General features: G+C 44.1%; 1 protein-coding gene across 2 annotated transcripts in view; it reads right to left on the bottom strand.

The window, feature by feature from the left end:
* Positions 1–3,482, bottom strand: part of Ap1g1 (adaptor related protein complex 1 subunit gamma 1) — an 84,870-nt gene extending 81,388 nt beyond the window's left edge. For both annotated transcript variants that reach the window (XM_041649609.1, XM_041649610.1), the window contains exon 1: positions 3,096–3,482. The gene's annotated coding sequence lies outside the window, so the exon portion shown is untranslated. The remainder of the gene's footprint in view (positions 1–3,095) is intronic.
* Positions 3,483–14,282: the final 10,800 nt, after the last annotated feature.

The raw sequence follows: 14,282 nt of genomic DNA, 5'->3' as shown, positions 1-14,282 counted from the left end.
GCAAGTTTTGAAGTTTTGATCAGTTATATCTTACTACATGCACAAAATTTTATGTTCCTGCCTGGCGGTGGTGGCGCACACCTTTAATCCCAGCACTCGGGAGGCAGAGGCAGGCGGATCTCTGTGAGTTCGAGGCCAGCCTGATCTACAAAGGGAGTTCCAGGACAGGCTCCAAAGCTACAGAGAAACCCTGTCTCGAAAATACAAAAAAAAAAAAATAGGCAGAGGCAGGCGGATCTCTGTGAGTTCGAGGCCAGCCTGGTCTACAAGAGCTAGTTCCAGGACAGGAACCAAAAGCTACGGAGAAACCCTGTCTCGAAAAATAAAAAATAAATAAATAAATAAATAAATAAATAAATATAAATAAAATTCACCCTTAGGTTGTATAATTGCTATTAGTAAACAGTCTATATCAAAAAAAACAGGTAACTTCACAATAGAAAGTGAATGCTGCCCTGGAGTGGCAAATACCTGCATTCCCAGCACTGGAGAGATAAGGACACATCCAAGCTCCAGGCCAACATGATCAACATAGGAGACTGTCTCAAAACACCAAAGCTGGTCCAAGACTTATGGCACAGACCTGTTCATCCCAGCTACTCAGCAAAGGCAGGAGGATCACAAGTTAAAGCCAGCCTGAGCAAGTCAGCAAAATCATGTTTCAAAAGGGGAGGAGGGTGCGGTAGGGAAGAAGGAAGGAAGGAAGGAAGGAAGGAAGGAAGGAAGGAAATAAATGGAAGTTTACTAAACACAAATGTTAACTTCTAGTGCAATTCTAAACAGCCAAGATGGGGTAGTCATTTATATATGTACTGATCAATGATACACAGAGCAGCACTTTGCTAATATCTGTTTGGCAAAGGTATACTTTCCCCAGGTAAACTGTAAACCATCTAAGAATGGCATTTAAATTCCAGTATGTTATACCATAACATGAAATGAGTTAAAGAACTTCTGATAGCTCTTTCAATACGTTTTCAAAAGTGAACTCAAAAACAGACCACTTCAGTAGTAAAGTACACGGAGATACTGAGTTCTTTTTAAAAGAAAACTGAACAACTGCAGAGCAACATACTCATGGAACTCATATCTAACAGTAATTACCATGGATGCCTCTGAAGGAGTCTCTTAAATAAGCGCACAGAATATTTACACTGAAAATACTGCCCTCTTTGACATTGTATGACCTGTAAAAATTCTTCCTGTAGTCTCATTTCAAAAGCTTAATAATAAAGCATCAAAGGGCCAGAGAGACGGCCCAGCGGCTAAGAGCCTTTAACTTGTAGAGAACATGGACTCAGTTTCCAGCACCCATACAGCAGCTCACAAGTGCCTATAACTCCACTTCCAGGGGATCCGAATACCCTCTTCTGCCTTCCACCGGCACCAGTCATGCACGTGGTGCACATACATACATGCAGGCAAGACACTCATACACATAATTAAATAATTCTTCAAAAATTTTTAAAATTAAGCATCAATATAAAGTTTACGAGTACCAAGAAAATAGACTCGGGCATGCCTTTAATCCCAGCACTCGGAAGGCAGAGGCAGGTGAATCCCTGTGAGTTCAAGGCCAGCCTGGTGGTCTACAAGAGCTAGTTCCAGGACAGCTAGGACTGTTACACAGGGAAACCCTGTCTCGAAAAGAGAGAGAGAGAGAGAGAGAGAGAGAGAGAGAGAGAGGATTTGATTCCGGTTTTGAGTTACTTAACTGAACTCAAAGAAATTGTATCTCTTTTGCAAATGTAAAAAACCTAGGCTGAGATAAAATAGGGGTGACTCAACCACACTCACCTAACCTGAAATGTAGGAACTAATCAGTGAAATATTGTTAAATTCTTTTTATGAAAGCACGCTAGACTGCAAACAGACATTAAAAACAGAACTAAAGTAATGAGGCCATCAGTACTTCCGAGGATCCACAGGTTTCAGATCAAAACTTAAGAGGTATATACTAGTAGGCAAATACTACAGGCAACGGTGAAAATGGATGCTTAAAAATCTAACTACCCTGAGAAAAGTCAACATATGAAGTCAGCAGAGATCATTACTATACAAACACCTGAGAGGTGAAGTCACTAAGAGATCATTCAGCTCGCTCTTCTGTTAACTAATCCCTATAGGAACCAAAAAGGCTATTTTCCTTTCTACCTACGTCAGATTAATATTCTCCAAGGGCAGATTTCCGTGCTCAACACATATAACGCCAAAAGAAAAGAAAAAGGGAGGGGGGAGTATCAATAGGTGCCCAAAAGCTCAGCGTTCAAGGCAGAAAGGAAATCTAGAAAGTATTTTGACAGCTCCTTCCCTACTAAAGCCGCTCCGCCTGCTTTAAGCCCATTTACTGCTGAACTACAGCCTAGGTAGTTGGACGGCTCTCCAACATCAAGCCCGAACTGGGAAGCATAACCCACAGTTCCGGGCAATGAGGAAGATGCGGAGAATTACAAGAAACTGACGTCTGCAGAACCAAGAGTTGGAGAGGAGGGGTAGCAGTGCAGTCCCAGGTTAGTTTTTTGTTTTGTTTTTTTTTTAAGGAAAGAAAAAAAAAGGCGGAAAATTTATGTCCAGAAGTTACTTGGAAGGTTAGAGGGAGGCGAGGCCGATGTCCGGTTCTGAGCGGCCGGCACCGCACGGACAGGTAGCATTACCCCTGCGTGTGGAAATGCCGAGAGTTCCCAGCTTTGACCCGAGGCCACCACACGGGAACGCGGAGACGTGGCTCAGAGAGGACACGCGGGGGTGGGGCCCGGCCCACTGAATCCTAGGCTCCCTGAACGGGCTTTCAAAGAAGGATCGCAGCCTGGAAAAGTCAATGGGTTCAAGGCGGCCTGCACCGGCTGGACAACACCGCCGCAGGCAGAGCGGCCGCGCGCCGAAGCTCCCGCTCAGCAGCCTCAGAGTGTCGGCCCTCAGGAAGTCCGAGCAAGCCCGGGGGCGCCCCGGTCCCACCTGACCCAACCTGAGTCCTCCTCACCCCCCGCGGCCTGAGACCGGGCCCCTGGGACTGACAGGAGGCTCCCAGGCAAACGCTCGCAGCCGCAGCGGAGCCAAAGACACAACCTGCTCTCAGTGCCGCGAGTGACACTCACCGGCCCGAAACCTCGAGTGAAACCAGCAGCTTCGGGGGCGGCGGCAGCAGTGGCAGCAGGAACCGAACATCCAAAATGGCGGCTCCCTCGGCCTCAGCACCGCTACCGCAGGCGGAGGGATCCTGGGCAGGGAGGGAGTTTCTAACTCACTTCGCGCGCCCCAGAGAAGACGTCGCCCCTCGGCTCCCTCTCCTCGTCGACTCCCCGTCCCCTGAACTGCAGCCTTTCCTGTTTCCCACCTCGGATGACCCGAAAACTCGGACCCTGCCGAGGACTATTTGCCAAGGAGGAAGCGACTGCGCCTGGCAGAGCGACGCAAAGCGTAGCAAGGGTCGGGGCTGTCACTGATGACGCTAGACGCGGCTGCCGAGTCACCGCTGCGATGAGTCTCAGCTAGAAAGGTCCGGCCGTCCCCAGAGTCAGAGCGCTTTGGTTCCGCTCGGCGGCGGCGAGGGTTGGGGAAGGAAGCTGAGCTACCAGGAACCGGTGGGGCCACCTGAGGGGGCGGAGCTAGGCAAGGTGGCTGGAGAAGTGGGAGGGAGAGGCAGGTGGAAAGGCAGGACACCCAGTCCTACAGAATTCCTAAGTCACTCCCGTCACCTTGAGTCCTTAGCTTTCTGTTCCACTTTAGAAGCATGCTCCAAGTGGTCTTGCAGTCTATGGTTTTATTGTATCTTCACAAAACTTCTACGAAAACACGTAGAAAATGAAGAAGAATAGATTCCCAAGCACAGCACCACCCCTGTGCTTAACCTCGCCAACGTTTCAGTTCCCTCCCGTGGGAAAAGAGAACCTAGACAAAAACACTCTTCCAGAATAGTCTTTCAATCTATGATTGAATGAACTAATGACCTGAGCCAACGAAAGTCTTAACGAGACAGTTCCTGGCCTGATAAATAATTGCTAACTTGTGACAAAAGTCTTTTCCATGTGAACCTAGAGATCCTTGATATCTTGGCCCATTTAAAGGAAAGGTGACCTACCTAGAAAAAAAACCTTTCCAATAGATTGGCAGCAAAGCCGTCCCGGATGTGAACAAAACACAGCACTAAACTGAATGCCAAATACTGGGAACTAAGCACAAATCCTAGGTTTGAGACTTCAGTGTCATAAAAGGGAAGTTGCACCCTTTTCCTTACGCATTCGTTTTTCATGCAAGGATTTCAAAATACTTTACAGACGTTTAACTGGGTACGTCTAGCTGTACTATTTTGACCTTGAATTTCTGAGGCTTAGCAAGTGACCAGAAAGAAAGGACGTCGAGGGCATGATCACATCTCTTTATTAAATATTGGTATCCAGTTGTTCATATGGACAACCTAACCCAGCAATCTCTTGAGTCTTAGTAGCTAATTTTAAAAATAGAGTTAAGACTCGCCGGGCGGTGGTAATGCACACCTTTAATTCCAGCACTCGGGAGGCAAAAGCTGGTGGGTCTCTATTGAGTTTCACGCCAGCCTGGTAACAGAGCAAGTTCCAGGAATAACCAGGCTACACAGAGAAACCCAGTCTTGAAAAACCAACAGCAAAAAAAGAAGAGAAAAGAAAGGAAAGAAAGAAAGAAAGACCGAGAGAGGGAGAGAAAGACTTAAGATTCAGAAACTATAACTGTCTTCCACACTGGATTCTGCCATAAGATGCCATCTCACAAATTAGGAAATCCACTACACCCAAAACATGTGTTCCAACCCAGAGCTACTGGTTCAAAAACAGAATGCTTATGGAATTCAGACCCTCCTATCCTTCTGCGCATCTATGCATGTTAACCCTAGATCATATGACGATACAGAATAAAACTAGAACATTATAAGGCTAGCATAGTTCAGACCACTCTGAGTCCGGTTTATGCAAGAAACATGCCAAATTCACTTTGAAGTTTCCACAAAAGAAGCTTTTCAAGTCGAAGTGCAAGGCAAAGGTAGCCTAAGTCTTCCACTTGGGAGATTATTAAAGCAGCTTAAGGGCCAAGATTAAGTGTTTACTATAGCGAACAACAAAAGAAAAGATGTCTTCTTAAGAAGAGCTTTTGAGGTAGCTGTGGTGGCAGCATCTACCTGTAAGAGGCTGAGGCAGAGGGATTATGATGAATTGGACACTAACCTCAGCTGCATATCGGCTTTGCCTCGCAAACCCACACACCCCACAAGACAAACTGAACACCCAAAGGAAAATCATACCTTAAGCCCTCTCTGTGTTGCTATTTTCTTCACTTAGGTTTTTCTTTATTTAAATTACCATTCCATTAGCCTAGTGCGGTGATATACAATGAAATCCCAGTACTTAAGAGATGGGGCAGGAGATTCAGAGGTACAAGGTCATTCTTGGCTGCAGAGCAAGTTTGAGGTTAGCTTTGGCTACAAGTGACCCTATCTCAAAAAAGATTAAAGCAATACAAAGCTGTAACCTTGCTGTCCTGATATGACAGATTTTCACACAATATTATTAAAATGAGATTGAGGATGCTGGAGAGATGTTTCGGTAGTTAAAAGCACTTGCTGTTCTTGCAGAAGACCCAAGTTCAGATCCCAGCTCCCACGTCAGGCAGCTCCAGCTCCACAGGATCTGATGCCTATTCCTGGCATTGGCTGTCTGCACATTGTACCTAACAGGGGCATGTTGTATCTTACAGCTTACACAAGTACTTCCACATAGATTGATTCACTTATTCAGCATGCATCATGAGCTTGTAAGCTACAAAGATATTATTTAAAAGATTGGTTTCTGGTTCTAGACTACCTCGGTTTAAAACCTTACCTTTCCAGCTGGAAAGATGACTCAATGTTTAAGAGCACTGGCTACTCTTGCAAAGGACCCAGATTCAGTTCCACTTCCAGGGGATACCACACCCTCTTCCGGCCTCCACAAGCACTGCACGCATGATGATGTACACACACACACACACACACACACACACACACACACACACCTACAGGCAAAATACTCATATATATGAGATAAAAATATTCTCTAAAAACCAACCCTGCCTTCCTTTCCTGTTCTTATTGAGCTACTTTACATCTATGAACACATCTGATCCTCAGTGTCTCCATCAGTGAATGAAGCTGGTAGTGACACTGGGATCTTTGAGCTGATATGACACACAAAACAGTAGCTAAGCCGGGCGGTGGTGGCGCACGCCTTTAATCCCAGCACTCGGGAGGCAGAGGCAGGCGGATCTCTGTGAGTTTGAGACCAGCCTAGCGAACTACAAGAGCTAGTTCTAGGACAGGCTCCAAAACCACAAAGAAACCCTGTCTCGAAAAACCAAAAAAAAAAACAAACAAAAAACAAAAAACAGTAGCTAGCATCTGGGTGTGCTGGTTCAAGCTTTTAATCTTAGGACAGGCAAAAGCAGGTGGATCTCTGTGAATTCCAGGTCAGCCTGGTCTACAGAGGGAGGACTACTTAGTGAAACCCTGTTTCAAAATAAATTACCTTTTAATTTTTAATTCAAGTTTTTTTTTAAAAAAAACTAGAATAATAGCTGGCACATACTAAGTCCTCAGAAAAATCCTTAGCTTCCTTAAGATGAGGTTTTTTCATTCCCATTTTAGAAATATGGAAAGAAGTTCTCAGAGTGGTTAAGGGATCCCCCTGCTTTTGGGGAGTGGGAGGTGCTGGTCTTGGGGGTTCATTTCCTAGAACCCACATGTTGAAAGGAAGGAATGCTTTCCACTACTTGGCCTCTGATGTACATGCATATGCTGTGGCATGGTGCATGCCTGCATACACACAAAACAAGTAAATAAAACATAGGAAGATATTTTAATACAAATAATACCATGTGTCTGTTTATTTATTACTGTAAGTGTATGATGTGGGGTATGGGGAATGAGAGAAATATGTACCACAATGTAGCTGTGGAGATCAGAGAACGACTTTGAGGAATCTGTTCTCTCCGTGCATCCTTAGATGTGGGGTAGAGCTCAAGACACCAGGCTTGGACGGTTTGTGCCTTTAGTCATTGAACCATCAGGCCTGCTTTGACACACTGTCCTACAACAGACACTAGACTCTAATCTAGACCTGCCGATTCTAGACTTCTCTTCTAGTCCCTGTAGTAAGCATTCCATCGATGGGCAGCCTAATTCATGTCACTAGGCCATGCTTCTCTAGATGGTCTAGAAACTATAATAGACATTACAAAAGAGACTTCCCCCTGCCATCTAGATAATTAAAATTTCATTGAGGAAAATGACAGTTTTAAATAATTCACAAATGCAAAAAAAATCCAGATGCTGATGTTATCTTCTAGCAGATAAGTCCTTGCTAAGAATAAAAATATGAAGCTGGGCAGTGGTGGTACACATCTTTGATCCCAGTACTTGGGAGGGAGGCAGAGACAGGAAGACATGATTCCAAGACTAGTCAGAGATACATAGTGAGATCCTGCCTCTAAATAATAAATTAAATTAAAACAAAATATGGAGCTGGAGTTGACTCAGAAGTTAAGAGTGTGTATTGTTATTTCAGAAGACTCAAGTTTGATTCCCAGCACCCACATCAAGGAGTTCACAACCACCTATAACTAACTCGGGGGGATCCAGTGCCCCTGGCTTGCATGGCACCCACACTCATGTGCACATACTCGTGCACAGATACACACAAACGCATGCACATGATTTAAAAGAAAAATGAACTAAATACAAAACAGAAACAGAAGCAATGAGAGGCCATTAGTAAAGCAGTAAAACAGGGCTTTTTGGAAGCCCTGGCACATGAATGGGAGCCTGGGATTCTCAAGGGGTTCCTCTGTCTTGCTTTAGGTTTATAGTAGGTTTTCTGGGTTTGGAGGGTGGGTTAGGGTTGGGGGGTTGTTTGTTTAGCTTTTTAAGTTACATTTATCTATCTGTCTCCTTTGTGTGTGTGTGTGTGTTTGTGTGTGCACATACATGTATCATAGTGTGCATGTAGACGTCAGAAGACACCTTTCAGGAGCTTGTTCTCTCCTTTCACCATGTGGATCCTGGTGCTTGAACTCGTGTTCAGTCAGGCTCAGAGTCAAGTACCTTTACCCTCTCAGTCATCTTGCCAGCCCTAGTTTTTTGATTTTTTGAGGCAGGGTTTCATGCATCCCATTCTAGTCTTATAGCTAAGGCTGGCATTGAACTCCTGAACCTCCTGACTCCACCCCTCAAGTGCTAAGATATGTAACCTGAAGACCAGTAACGCAATGGGTTTCTTTAACCGACTCTGTGGGGTATTAGCAGCTGAAGCCCAGGTGCCCTTTAGACCAGACAGGGACAGTTGACTCTGAAGAAAAGCAGTCATCAGGAAGTTTGGACAAGAGACATTTCCTGTCTCTCTGATGCCAGAGACTTCAGTTGAGGGACGAGAGTGACGAGGGGACAGGTGGGAAACACAGTGAGTCAGTCCAAGAGGCTTCTCTGCTGACTGGTTTTGTTATAGGTTGAGTCATAAGACTCTATAAATAAGCATGGTTGTCAGAGAGAAATTAGTCTCTCTGCTGTTGTGTATACTGTTTTCACATACTCACACATGCACGCGCGCTCGCGCGCGCGCACACACACACACCATTTCCATGCTTCTTCTTAGCATGATCCCTGGTGGCAGTATATCCTGGCCTGGAAAAGGGGGAATGATATAAAAAAAATCACAACTCCAAAAACCAATTCCACGTATAATTTGCTCTCATATTAAGAGAACATTAAAAGAATTAAAGGAACTGGAGAGAGGGGTCAGTGCTTGTGAACATTTGCTCCTCTTACAGAGGACTTGAGTTTGGCTCCCAACATCTACACGGTGACTCACAGCTCTCTGGAATGCCAGTGGACCTCAGTGGGTACCAGGCATATATGTGTGCACATATATACATGCAGACAAAACACTCGTACACATAAAATAAAAGATAAATCTTTCTATTTTTTTTGGACATCAATCTTATATTCTCTCTGAGTGAAGACCAAAGCCCAGAAGAACCACACTGCTTCTTTGCTCTAGAAAAAAATTGTAAGAAGCTCAAAGACCATCAAAGATCCTATGTCACAGCACACACACCCCTTACAGTTGTTTTTGACTTGTCAATAATTCTATATTACGCCTTTAAGCCAAGCACTCAGGAGGTCAGCAGCAGATGGATCTCTGTGGGTTCAAAACCACACTGGTCTACATAGTGAGTTCCAGAATAGCCAGGGCTACATAAAAGACCCTTTTCATATTCCTCTCCTGTTCTTCTAAAATCAACTTATGGTTGCTTCAAAACTACCCTGAGAGGCCCAAGAAGCACTGGGACATACGCAGTCACCAGGACATCCAGTTTCTTGTGGCCAATTCAGGGAACACCAAGCTCCTACTGTGCCCAGCAGCTCACGTGTGCCAGAGGCAGGTCCAGGACTCCCCCAGGTGCTATGGGGAAGTCTTTTCTTTCTGAGAAGAGGAAGGAAGCAACTTTGTGCTGCCCTATCCCTGACCCAGTACTCGAAGGCCCTTCCACTAACGCTGTATGATGTATATATAATCCCACCACCACCATCACCACCACACACACACACACACACACACGAGATACTGTTAAACCCAGGGCTTGGCAAGTACTCTATCACTAACCCTAATTAGAAACTTGTTTCTAGGGGGCTGGAGAGATGGCTCAGAGGTTAAGAGCACTGATTGCTCTTCCAGAGGTCCTGAGTTCAATTCCCAGCAACCACATGGTGGTTCACAACCATCTATAATGAGATCTGGTGCCCTCTTCTGGCATACAAACATGCATGGAAGGAATGCTGTATACATAATAAATAAATAAATCTTTAAAAAAAAAGAAAGAAAAGAAACTTGTTTCTAATGAGAAGGGTGAAATGTTTTTCAAAGGAAGACATTAGTTTATAGGTACCACATTCTTACGTATAATGCAAGCTCTCCTTTAAACAGAAAGGAGCATTATGAAATAAAGATTTTTGCATAATGAATAATTGCAATTAAACTTTTTGTTGCTTTCTTTTTTTCTTTTTCAATATAGGGTTTCTCTGTGTAGCAGTGCTGGCTGTCCTGGAACTCACTCTGTAGACCAGGTTGACCTCAAACTCACAGAGAGCCACCTGTCTCTGCCTTCCAAGTGCTGGGATTAAAGGCATGTGCCACCACTGTCGGGCTAAAAATTAATTTGGTATTTTGTTTACATGTCAAGCCGTAGGCAGCCTGGGCTGCCTAAATACATAATAAACATAATAAAAACAAAAATAACAGCAGCAAGCTTTAATTTGGCAGTTTGCAGCAAACTTAAACTGCTCTTAAAAAATAAAGAACTAGAGAAATGGCTCAGGAGGTTAGAACACTTGTTACTCTTGTAAGAGAACTGGGATTTGGTTGCCTGCATCCACGTGGTGATTCAGCACTATCTGTAACTCCAGTTCCAGAGGACCCAGCACCCTCTTCTGACTGCCACTGGCACCACATATGCATGTGGTGCACAGACATACATGCAGGAAAAACATGCATGCATATAAAATAAAATAAATATAAAACTTTGAAAATTAAAAATAATTTTTTAAAAAATCATAGAGGCTAGGAAGATGGCTCAGAGGGTAAAAGCATTTGCCACCACGCCTGACAAAATGAGTTTGATCCCCAGAAAGAACTGACTAGATGACCCTCATGAGTTGTTCTCTGATCTACACACACACTAATACACACACACCATGCATGCACGTACACACCCATGCACTGTACATGCCCCCTAACATATAAATAGATAAATGTAATAAGGGCTCAAGAGGTTGCTTAGCAGTTAAGAGGGCATGTGTATTACTCTTGCAGAAGACCAGGGTTGATTCCCGGCTCACACATCAGGTATTTCACAATTGCCTGTAACTCCATCTTCAGGGGATATGACACAACTCTGATCTCCTCGAGTATGTGCACAGATACAGACACACAGGGATATGCATAAATGCATCATCATCATTATATTTTTAAAAATAAGTGGTAGTATAAAAAATTAAGGGCCAGTCTTGGAAAACATGTCAGAATGACCTATTGTGATAGTGGCCCTGAGAGCTGCGTGTCCTTCAGAATTCCTTATGAACTGATCAAAGGAACAGACATCACGTTTATGTATTCAGAAACTTGCCCACCGTGTAGAAAATGGGTGCTAAGAAACCCTCCCCAAATGCAAACAAGTCTGTTTACCTAAGAGGCCTCACACAAGAGCTCTGTCCATTTGTGGGAGCCGGGTACCCACAGCAAGGCTCTTCTGAAAGGCCCTTCGTTCTCCTACCAGTTTTTAGAATCTGTTCAATACTGGAAGGCCCATACTTTCAAAACTGTATCAGGAATTTCAAAACATGATCTACACCCATATTGTAAATGCTTAGTTGCTACAAAGAAACACTCCGTACCCCTGGTAACCACTGGCATACTCCCTAAGCCAGTGAAGAGTTTTTTTTCCTGCTTTTTTGAGACAGGGTTTCTCTGTAGCTTTGGAGCCTGTCCTGGAACTTGCTCTGTAGACCAGGCTGTCTTAGAACTCACAAAGATCCGCCTGCCTCTGCTTCCTGAGTGCTGGGATTAAAGGCATGAGCCACCATTCCCTGGCGAAGAAATATTCTTAAAATGTTTGAAAGGCCTCCAGCTTCTTTCAGCATTTTCTAAGCTTGAGAAGCAGTAAAGAAAGTAGGGCGTTCTTATTATGGCCATCATTCTAAAAGCCAAAATAAATATCATTAGGAAGTGATTGGTTGGAGTTTCAAGTGCAATCAGTAAACAGCAACCTTTAATAAATATTTCTTTTTCTGTTTACTTATTGGTGTGTGTGTGTGTGTGTGTGTGTCCGTGTGTGTGTGCACATGCACACTCTCGCAAGCATAGGAATGTGCCAAAATGAACACGTGGACGTCAGAAGAGAAGCTGCAGGAGCTGGATCTCTCTTCCACCTGTAGATCCTAAGGATCAAGCTCAGGTCATTAGGCTTGGCAGCAAGTGCTTTGACCACTGAGCAATCTCATCAGTCCTAAATAGAAATTAATTTCTTAAAAAAAACAATAACAATAATAATATATAAAAAATTGGGATGGTGTAGTAGCACAGGCCTTTAATCCCAGCACAAGGGTGTATACATGCGTGTGTATCACGGGTGTGCACAGCCGGCTGGGGTCATAGGGGGGATTAGTTCCCTAGGCTGAAGTTACATCTGGTTGTGAGTCACGGTGTAGACCCTGGGACTCGAACCTGCATCTACTGGAAAGGCAGCCAGTATTCTCAACTGTTGAGTCCTCTCTTCAGCCCAGGATCTTACTTCAGCACTACAATAATTCATTGTTAAGCCACTCAGGGAAATGTAGTGCGGCTTAAGTATTCTATAACATGAAGGGTTGTTTTCATTTTCCTGAGCCGATGGTGCTGTGGTGGAGTGGAAAAACAAAGGGTGTGTGTTGGCGCTTCCTACAGTCGCATGTCACAAACAATGCTGCAGCGAACAAGGAACTATAATGTAATTTAAAGTATTTCTCCGTGTTTGTGCTGATGCTGGAGTAAACAAAGCTACTGTGTCAGCAGCCATCTAAAAAATCAAACACACAGTTTATTTTTTAAAAGAATTTTTTATGATTTATTTCACTTTATCTTATGGGCAGTGGTGTGAAGGTGTCAGATCACCCAGGAACTGGATTTACAATCACTTATGAGCTGCCATGTGGGTGCTGGGAATTGAACCCTGGTCCTCTGGAAGATGAGTTGAGTCAGTGCTCTTAACCACCCAGCCATCTCTCCAGCCCCAAACATACAAATATATATAATATTATATATATTATTATATATATAACAGTATATGATAATAATAATAAACAATTACATTACTAGTTTATACATATACTTGCACTATTTTCTGTTGATACTTTACAGTACAAAACTTATTTAGAGGGCTAGAGAGATGGCTCAGGAGTTAAGAGCTCTTACTGCTCTTGCAGAGGAGTCAAGCTGGATGCCCTAGAACTGGAATTACAAATGGTTGTGAACTTCCATGTGGATTCTGTGGCCCAAACCAAGGTCCTGACTATCTTTTTTAACATAAGGTCTTACCAGGTAGCCCAGGGTAGCCTCAAATGTACCCTTTTGCTTCAATCTCCCAAGTACTCGCTGGGATTGCAGGTATGAACCACTAGATCTGGCTTCAGAGAAAGTTTTTGTCTGGAATGTAAATTGTTAAGAGAAAGAACTTTGATGGGACTGGAGAGACGACTCAGTGGTTAAGATGGCTCCCTGGTCTTCCCAAGGACCCAGGTTCTGTTCCCAGCACCAGCGCTGGGTGGTTCACAACCACCTCTAACTCCAAATCCAGAAGATCTGATTCCCTGGTCTGGCCAGCACAACGTGGCAAATACTCACTTAGGCACATACACATAGTAAAAGATGTAAGACATGAAAGGAGGGAGAGAAAGAGTGAACGAGTGAGCACTGTGGGATCAGAAATACCTACAAGATCTAAAAAAAAAAAAGATGAGGAGAACTATAGACACATTGGTGTTCATTTCACAAGCTCTACTGACCACCTCATATAAGCCAGGAACAGTGTGCGGCAATCAGTAGTGAATAAAATGTGTAAAACTCCCTGACTGCAGGCATTCTAGTGGGGCAGACAGACAATAAACAGGTTTACTAGGTGAGCTCCAAACTACGTTAGCTAAGACACATACCATAGTGAAAAGTTACAGAGCTGAGAAAGGGGAGGAGGTCAACATTTTAGTAAAGGACGCCAGGAAGTGTCCCATAGAGAAGGAAACGTTAATTAAGACTTGAAGGACGTTGGGGCATGGCAAGACAAGTATTTTGAAAACACAGAGTACCGGAAAGAAAGAGGTACAAAGGTCTTGGGTAGGAATGTTCCTCAGTCTTTGAGACAGCATGAAGAGACGCACGTGTGAAGGACTGAGGACAACTTGTGGGAATCAGTTCTTCTCCTCCTCCCCCCACTTTGTGGGTCCTGAGGATCAAACTCAGGCCATCAGGCATGGCAGCAACAGCCCTACCCACTGCGCCATCTTTTTTATTGTTTTTTATTGAACTATACGTTTTTCTTCGCTCCCCTCCACTGAGCCATCTTACCAGTCTCCACCTCTCTTTTTCACGTCCAGGTTGCCGTGAGGTAAGTCGCTTTACCCCATCACATGTGGGGGATTCACCTCCATGGCATCTGCCTTCTCCACAGGCCTGAAGCAACTGGCTAAGCAATCATGG

This window comes from Microtus oregoni, unplaced genomic scaffold (genome assembly GCF_018167655.1).
Source record: "Microtus oregoni isolate MIOR12 unplaced genomic scaffold, Mior012 000004F_ref0000308, whole genome shotgun sequence".
Taxonomy (NCBI): Eukaryota; Metazoa; Chordata; class Mammalia; order Rodentia; family Cricetidae; genus Microtus; species Microtus oregoni.
Note: the sequence above shows the minus strand (reverse complement) of the source record. Positions and strands in the feature narration are given on the sequence as shown.